Source organism: Tamandua tetradactyla, chromosome 6 (assembly GCF_023851605.1).
Source record: "Tamandua tetradactyla isolate mTamTet1 chromosome 6, mTamTet1.pri, whole genome shotgun sequence".
Classification (NCBI taxonomy): Eukaryota; Metazoa; Chordata; class Mammalia; order Pilosa; family Myrmecophagidae; genus Tamandua; species Tamandua tetradactyla.
This window is the reverse complement of record NC_135332.1, coordinates 70,280,276-70,288,666: the sequence shown is the minus strand read 5'-3', so window position 1 is coordinate 70,288,666 and position 8,391 is coordinate 70,280,276. Positions and strand designations below refer to the sequence as shown.

General features: G+C 43.6%; 1 long non-coding RNA gene and 1 pseudogene across 1 annotated transcript; one reads left to right on the top strand and one right to left on the bottom strand.

Annotated features, from left to right (window-relative positions):
* Positions 1–787: 787 nt before the first annotated feature.
* On the top strand, positions 788–6,737 carry LOC143686116 (uncharacterized). Its single transcript, XR_013176912.1, has 5 exons — positions 788–910; positions 1,718–1,925; positions 4,598–4,687; positions 5,728–5,818; positions 5,918–6,737. It is a non-coding gene; the product is annotated as an uncharacterized LOC143686116 (long non-coding RNA).
* LOC143689103 (U5 spliceosomal RNA) lies at positions 4,054–4,163 on the bottom strand (annotated as a pseudogene).
* Positions 6,738–8,391: the final 1,654 nt, after the last annotated feature.

The window sequence follows — 8,391 nt, the reverse complement described above, 5'->3', positions numbered from 1 at the left end:
GAGTCCACGGATCACTGTCAAGGATCCCACTTGTTGACAACCCATGATCTAGTGAGAATCACCTTTGTCTAATGCTGAGCTCACACACAGTAGATGCTCAATACAGATCTCTTGAATGAATGAATGAATGAGTGAATGAAAGGCCCAGTGGAACCATCTATTTTTCACCCCAAAGATATAGGTTCGACCTCCGACTGTGCTAAAGAGTTCTGTCCCTTTCCAGAATGAAGTTTGTGCTATTTGGTCCAAGAGGGGCTTTCTCTGGCTGCTTATGAATTAATTCAGCAAATATACTTGGAACCCCCACGTGGACCAGGCTCTGAACTCTGGACCAGCCCTGTCCATCATCTTGTTGGGGCACTGGACTCAGGTGGACCTACCTCCCAGATGAGGATGGGCAGCCTCTTTTCTGGTTTTAAAAATCATTATTGCCTGGCATTCGTTCACCGACAAAATATTCTGAGTCCTGCCCAGTAGGATATTCTCAAGCCTTTACTCTCAAGATGGGGAGCCCCAAAAAGGAAAGGGTGGGGTGCTTGGTTTGGGTTTCTGGCAATTTCAAAATCTCCGGGAGGGACGGATTCACCTATCGGCTTATCTCCCATTTATAGACGGGCCTACGGGGTCCAAGTGTGAGACAAATTCTTGCTGGAACAGACGCGGCCCACCCTTCCTCTGCTCTGTGCCAGGCCTGCGGGGTGAAGCCCGGAGACTGTCGGGCTCTGCTGACATCACGGAAAATCTTAGCAGCTCATGCACAGGGCAAGTACTTGTCAGTTAGCTGGTGAGCTGACTGCCAAGAGAAAGAGGTTGGCGGTTTCACATTGAACTTCCACGAGACAAAGGACCCACTCCCCACGCGGCCGAGGAGAGCCTTCCAAGGTGGCGTGCTGGGCAACCCAAGTTCAAGGTTATGCAAGTGCGAGGCGGGCCCCTCTCCAGGCCGGGGAGGGGGCGGAGGTCTAGGAAGCTGCCTCTAAGCCGAGGCCCCAGTGCCCCAGGCTAGTTACCTGGATGGGAGGGAGGGAAGGGGGAATAGCTCTGGCTTGCTGGTTCCTCATCCTCAGGAATAGAAATGACAAATGGCTCCCGCTGGGAACCCAGCCTGCCTTCCTGCCGGATCATTTATCTCAGACAGGGAGTGATTTGCATACTAGTGGGGCGGGAACCCGGCCTCTCGGCTTCCCCCTCCCCTACTCATCCTTTCCTTCTCCTCCCCTGGTTCTCACTCCAGCCCCCCTCACAGGCTGCCTGGACCTGCTGAAAATGGTCTTCGTGTTTCTGCAAGGCCCTTGTTAAAACAGACAGAGCTGTCTCTCTGGGCAGGCAAGCCCCTTCCTGGGTCAGGGTGGCAGGAGAATTTATTTGGGACGGCCAGGAGGAGGAAAGAGGTAGGGTGGAGCCGACTCCCTCCCCCTTGCTCCTTGCACCATGTCAGTTCACCCATATTAACAGCAGCCCCGCAGGCCTGGGGTCCCAGCTTGCTCACAGAAAGGGACAGACCACCTCGAAAGAAGCGGAATTAGAATCCAGATCTGCCACCTCCAAAGTCCCCTTAGTTTAATGATCACCTGTATCCCAAGGGCATAAGGGAAAAAAGGGGAGTGGGCTGTGGTGACCAGTGACCAGCTCATGCACTGGTGACCTGGTGGGGGGTGCCTAGAGGGGCTGGCTGGGTGCCACCCCGTGGTCTGAGCCCCAGGCCTGCTCTCACCAGGCCAGCCACCTTCTCTTGCTGTCTCTGCTTCCCGGTGACCTCGTTTCCCTGCTGGCCTGGCTCTGCCACAGGCCCGGAGACATCCAGATCTTCCCTGCTGCCAGAGCTGGCCACTTTGCGGGTGACTCCTGGCCAAAGATCCAATGACTGGCCAGTGGCCAGCTGAAGGAGAAGCAGGGACCCTGGGGGGATGCTTCCTAAATCGAAGGTAAGGTTGCCCAAGGCGTCCACCTGTCTAGGCTGGGTCTTTGCGCCAGTCCTGCATGAGCTGCCCCCTTTAGGAGAGGAGAGGGGCCTGCATCTGTTTTGCAGCCAGCAAGGGCTTTAGGGCCTTTTATGGAGTTTCCTCTTCTCACCTGTGATCTCAGCCTTTGAGTCCAGGCTGTGCCCCCTGGCACGGTGCGGTCAGAGGAGGGGTCAGCTTTCAAGCCAAGAGAATGGCCTTCCTTTTTCCTGGACTGTGGGAATTCTGAATTGTACTAAGGGCAGAGGCAATCAGGAGACGCGGCCTCTGCCGGAGATTTAAGAGCAATAATTTTAAAAAAATGCCTAAGAGTTGGTCTGCTTTTTTTTGTCACCCTGCACCCACAATTCTAGGCCATGTCCCTGATAAAATACTCCTCACCAGGAATTTTGTTGTGGTTCAATTTTTTATAACAAACATGACAGGCACAATTAAAAATCACTTATTCTTTAATAAACATTGTATCCTTTGCAGAAGTAAATTTGGAAAAGCTGGTGGCACAGTTGGCTCCCAATGCATGCTGACTCTACTGCAGGTGTCCACTTTTGAGGGCATAATGGCTTGGAATCCTTCAAGAAGGCTTTGGGTGAAGTTCGGGTGTCCAACCCCTCAGTAGTGCTTTTCCCTTCTTCTGAACAGTAGATTGGAAATAAACAATAATGGAACAGTGATTGTGAAAGTGAAAAACTAGTCGACTTATTTCAATTCCGTTTAAAATTTAAAATGGTGAAACAGAACTGAGATAAGCCGGATTTAATGTTAGAAAGTAAAAATTTCAGTTCATAACATGAAATCACTCGCTGAATTTGATTAACATCTTCATATTAAAATTTCTTCTACTTTTTTTAACTTTTTAATTGTGTAATATAACATATAAACAAGGTAAAGAAATAAAAAAGCAATAGGTTTCAAGTACTTTTCAACAAGTAGTTACAGGACAGATCCCAGAGTTTGTCATGAACTACCATACAATCCTCTCATATTTTTCCTTCTAGCTGCTCCAGAATATAGGAGGCTAGAAAGCTTAAATATTTTCTACTTTTTTTCTTTCTTTTTTGTGAAAAATAATATGTATACAAAAAAGCTATAAATTTCAAAGCGCAGCACCACAATTAGTTGTAGAACATATTTCAGAGCTTGGCATGAGTTACAATTCCACAATTTTAGGTTTTTACTTCAAGTTACTCTAAAATACTGGAGACTAAAAGAGATATCACTTTAATGATTCAGTATTCATATTTATTTCTTAAATCCTATCTTCTAACTCCACCATCACCTTTGATCTTTCCATCCCTCTCTTTGGGGTTGTTTGGGCTATGGCAATTCTAAACTTTTGATATTGGAAGAGTCTGTCACTAATATGGGGCAGGGAGATGGAACTATCTGATGTTTTGGAGAGGCTGGGCTAGGTTTCAGGACTTATCTGGACTAGAGACCCATCTGGAGGTTGTAGGTTTCTGGAAAGTTACTCTAGTGCTTGGAGCCCTTGTGGAGTCTTATAAATTGCCCTAGGTGATTTTTAGGATTGGCTGGAATGGTCCTTGTTGGGGGTTGACAGGTTATGACAGCTAGCAAGGTCTAACTGAAGCTTGCATAAGAGCAACCTCCAGAGTAGCCTCTCAACTCTATTTGAACTCTCTTTGCCACTGAGACTTTATTAATTACACTTCTTTTCCCCCGTTTGGTCAGGATGAAATAGTTGATCCCACAGTACCACGTGGGAGTCATCCCTGGGAGTCATATCCCATGTCACCAGGGAGAGTTTCACCCCTGGATGTCATGTCCCACGTAGAGGGGAGGGCAATGATTTCACTTGCAGAGTTGGGCTTGGAGAGACTGAGGCAACATCTGAGCAACAACAGAGGTCCTCCAGAAGTAACTCTCAGGCATGCCTATAGGTAGTCTAAGCTTCTCTTTATTCTTCTTTTAAAATTGTTTGTTTTAAATAACAGCTCAAGAAAAGAATAACTACTATGTACTTTATGACTGTGTTAGTTTTCTATGGCTGCTGTAGAAAAAACCGCAAATGTGTTGGCTTCAAATGACACATATTTATTATCTTTTTTTTTTCACTTTGAATAACACACTTTAATGCTGTAAAATAGAGCCTCAAAAAATTTAAGAACTCATGCTTGTTTCTCTCCACTGAAATCTTTAGTAAAAGGTGAAAGACTTATACGATCTGAAGAGAAACCAGAGTATATGTATTTATTATCTCACAGTTCTGAAGGTTGATGTCTGAAACGAATCTCGGTGGGTTTATATCAAGATATGGGCAAGGCTGCTTCCCTGTGGTGGTTCCAGGAGAGCATCTGTTTCCTTGCCTTTCCCAGCTCCTAGAGGCCTCCTGCATTCCTTAGCTCGTGGCCCCTTCTCCCATCTTCAAAGAGCTTCTGCCGTTACATAGCCTTTTCCTGTCCCGTCAAATTACCCTTTGCTTCCCTCTTTCAAGGACCCTTGTGACTATATTTAGGTTCACGGATAACTCCTCATCTCAAAAACACCCTTTACTTAATCACACCAGTAAACTCCCTTTTACCATCTGAGTTAATTCACAGGTTCTGGGGTCTAGTGCCCAGATATCTCTGGGAGCATTATTTCGGCTCCCAGATTTCCCCAAAATGATTTTGTTGTAGGGCTGGGAGGTGAGGCTGAAAACCATTCGTTCTGAGTGTGGCATGCACGAGGCTGCGCAAGAAAGTGGCTGGGAGGCTCTGCTGCATCAGGTGAGGTAGTATTTCCACAGAAGTCAGGGCTGTGCATGCGTGCATGGGGGTTGGGGGGAGAGGGGATCTCTGGGGCTTGACTGGTTGGTGTGCAAAGGGCAAGTGTGCAACTATTGGGAGGGCTCTGAAAGCTGTTCCTACCAGGGTCAAGGATATTTAAACTCAGCCCCCAAAGGACCTTCGTGCTTTGTTCTTAGGAAGTTTCCTTCCTAGTGAGCACAAATAGATTTATTCTGTAATTTATCTGAAATTTATCAAGGACCTTTTTTTTCTTTCAGACACAGAAACAAACCTTTTATAAAGTACATAATATATTTATAGTGTAAATAACTGGCCCTTGTTGGAACTTTTTATATTGAGTTTACTTCTTGTTTTCTCAACTGGGATCATCATATTAATAAGATCATAATCTTTATAAAGCTAAGCATTTATCTCTGTGAAAACTCAAGTAATTTTTGATGACAATATTTTTCATATGCATCCAAAAAGAATGGCATGTTTTGTTATGTGTTTTTTGGTATTTAAAAAATAATAATAAAATAACATAAATACTAAAAAAAAGAATGGCATGTGAAAAAGAAAGGCCTAAAGGAGGAAAAATCACTTCAAATCATCAAAATAAAAGAGATCTGAAAAAGGACGTTTTTAACAGTGTGGGGCTATTACATTTCCAATAAATTCTTTTGAAAATTTTGATATTCAAAGAAACAGCTTTGGACCCATTGACAAAATTTAGATTTTTCTCAATGAATTACAGTCAGAAGTGTTGGAAGACATTAATTCTTTGAGTCATAATGAGAGACTCGCACAATTTAACTTCGATGTAAATGACTGTAAATATACAAAGTATCAAATAGAAACAGTAGTGTGGCAAGAAAATAAAATTGGCAGAAATAATTATTCGATCAGTAGCAATAATTAAGATCACCAGGTCAAAGGTTTTCTGTACCCAAAGGATAAGAAAATATTGTTACAAGGTTTTACAGCGCACAACTGAATTCAGTCCTAATTTATTTCTATTGTACTTCTTTTTGCTTCAGTATTAGTGGACCCCCATTATCTACAGTCAATTCATCATGTTTATCATGTGAACAGGCACGGGTGGGCAACGTCTCTGAATGCCAACATTCAGTAAGACACAAATCTTCAATGTTTATTTCATTTACCACTTTGAGATTTCCCTTCTCTATTTGCAGATTAATCAGGTACCCTTCTGTCGTTTTTCTTCAGAAGGAGTGGACGTACAGCGGGCAGCCAAGCAGTGTGAGCACATCAGGAAAAGGCAATAACTGAAGCCATTCTGAAAACTTTATTCTAGATTAGACAATGAATTTCCTACGTTACTACTGCCCCGAGCAACTAGTATAATATCATTTTTAAAAAATTTTCAAAGGAAATTTTATTAAGATATATTATATATTCATATACCATATGTACTGGTTTGAAAGGAAGTATGCCCCCTATAAAAGCCATGTTTTAATCAAAATCCTATTTCATAAAGGTAGAATAATCCCTATCCAATATGCCATGTTTAAAACTGTAATCAGATCATCCTCTCTGGATAATGTGATTTAGTCAAGAGTGGTTGTTAAACTGGATTAGATGACGACATGTCTCCACCTATTTGGGTGGGTCTTGATTGGTTTATTGGAGTCCTATGAAAGAGGAAATGTTTTGGAGAATAAGAGATTCAGAGAGAGCAGAGTAGAACGACACAGCCATGAGAAGCAGAGTCCACCAGCCAGCAACCTTTGGAGATGAAGAAGGAAAATGCCTCCCGGGGAGCTTCATGAAACAGGAAGCCAGGAGAAGAAGCTAGCAGATGACGCTGTGTTTGCCATGTGTCCTTCCAGATGAGAGAGGAGCCCTGACCGTGTTCACCATGTGCCTTTTCACTTGAGAGAGAAACCATGAACTTCATCGGCCTTCTTGAACCAAGGTATCTTTCCCTGGATGCCTTTGATTGGACATTTCTATAGACTCGTTGTAACTGAGACATTTTCTCGGCCTTAGAACTGTAAACTAGCAACTTATTAAATTCCCCTCTTTAAAAGCCATTCCGTTTCTGGTATATTGCATCCCAGCAACTAGCAAACTAGAACACCATGTAATCATCCAAAGTGTACAATCGGTGGTTCACAGTATCATCATATAGTTGTGCATTCATCACCACAATAAATTTTTGAATATTTGCATTACTCCAAAATTATAAGAATAAAAATAAAAATAAAAAAGAACACCCCAAACATCCCATACCCCTTATCCACCCCCTATTATTAATTTATTTATTGTTCTTCCTTTTTTTTTTTACTCATACATCCATCCCCTGGATAAAAGGAATGTTAGCCACAAGGTTGTCACAATCACACGGTCACACTATAAAGCTAGATAGTTATACAATTGTCTTCAAGAATCAAGGCTACTGGAATCCAGTTTAGCAGTTCAGGTATTTCTATAGCTATTCTAATCTACTAAAAAGTAGAAAAGGTTATCTTTATAATGCCTAAGAATAATCTCCAGAATGACCTCTTGGCTTTGCTTGAAATCTCTCAGCCACTGAAACTTTATTTCTTTCTCCCCTTTTCATCAAGAAGTGTTTCTCACTCCCACGATGCCAGGTCCAGGCTCGTCCCCAAGAGTCATAGTAATAATATCTTGAAATAGCAGTCGTTTAATAAATGTATGTTGAATGTTGGGTGATATGAAATATCATTCTGTGAGCCCGGCAAAACCAGAAATGTACTCGGGGACTGGGAGCTGATTAAGCGACGCTGAGCTGCTGTGCCTGCTCCGAGCTTATCAAGGGCCTCTGCTGTGCAGACGTAGTTCTAGGCTGGGGATTTAGCAACAGAGAGACAGACAAACCCCCTTGGGCTTCTGGAGTTTGCATCATATCATCTATGTGTTTGTTTATCATCTGCCTCACCCTTAGAATGTTTGCTTCCCAAGGGCAGGCACTTTTTCTGACTAATGAGCTGCTGCTGTCTCCCTAGAACTGTGCCTGGCACGCAGCAGCACTCAGTGAATATTTGTGGAGTGAGTTAATGTCCTGTTGGAGCTGTTTCTGAGACGTGAGAATTTGGAGTTATGGCTCTCCAAGTGAAAATGTCCCAGCAGATGACACACGGGGGTTTTCTTGTTTCTCTGCTGTTTATTGTGGCAATGCTGGCGTTTTTTCCCTTCAAAGTTCCCTAAAAGTCTTGGAATCCTGAGCCTATGGTGGTTCCAAGCTGAAGTTTTGAATAATTGAACGTGGAAGTTTGAAGCAGATCACTGGACGGGTTGTTGGCTGTTTGCTGAGACACAGATTGGTGGGTACCATGAAATCTAATGGTAAACGTGACCTGAGAATAATTTCCCGGAATCACTGGCTCTGAAAAAGCTCCATTTGGCCCTCACACTTCACGCTTCTTTCTAATGCTCCTTTTTCCCTGAACACAATGCATGCTGCCCCTACCCCAGGAATCCCTACCCAGCCCAGCTCTCCAGAGGAACCGAGGGCTAAAGAGTTTGCACCATCCAGAGGAAAGAAAGGCTCCGTTTTCATGCAGATATTGATCTCCAGGCAAGTTCAGCCTGCTGCCTTAGATTAGTTTAGGGATCTCTCTGATTCCCTTTTGGCTCTGCAGTAAGGGATCAGGACTTCATATTTCACCCCAGCTTTCGTAATTCAATTCTGAATCTTCCAACCTCAGAGTGGGGAA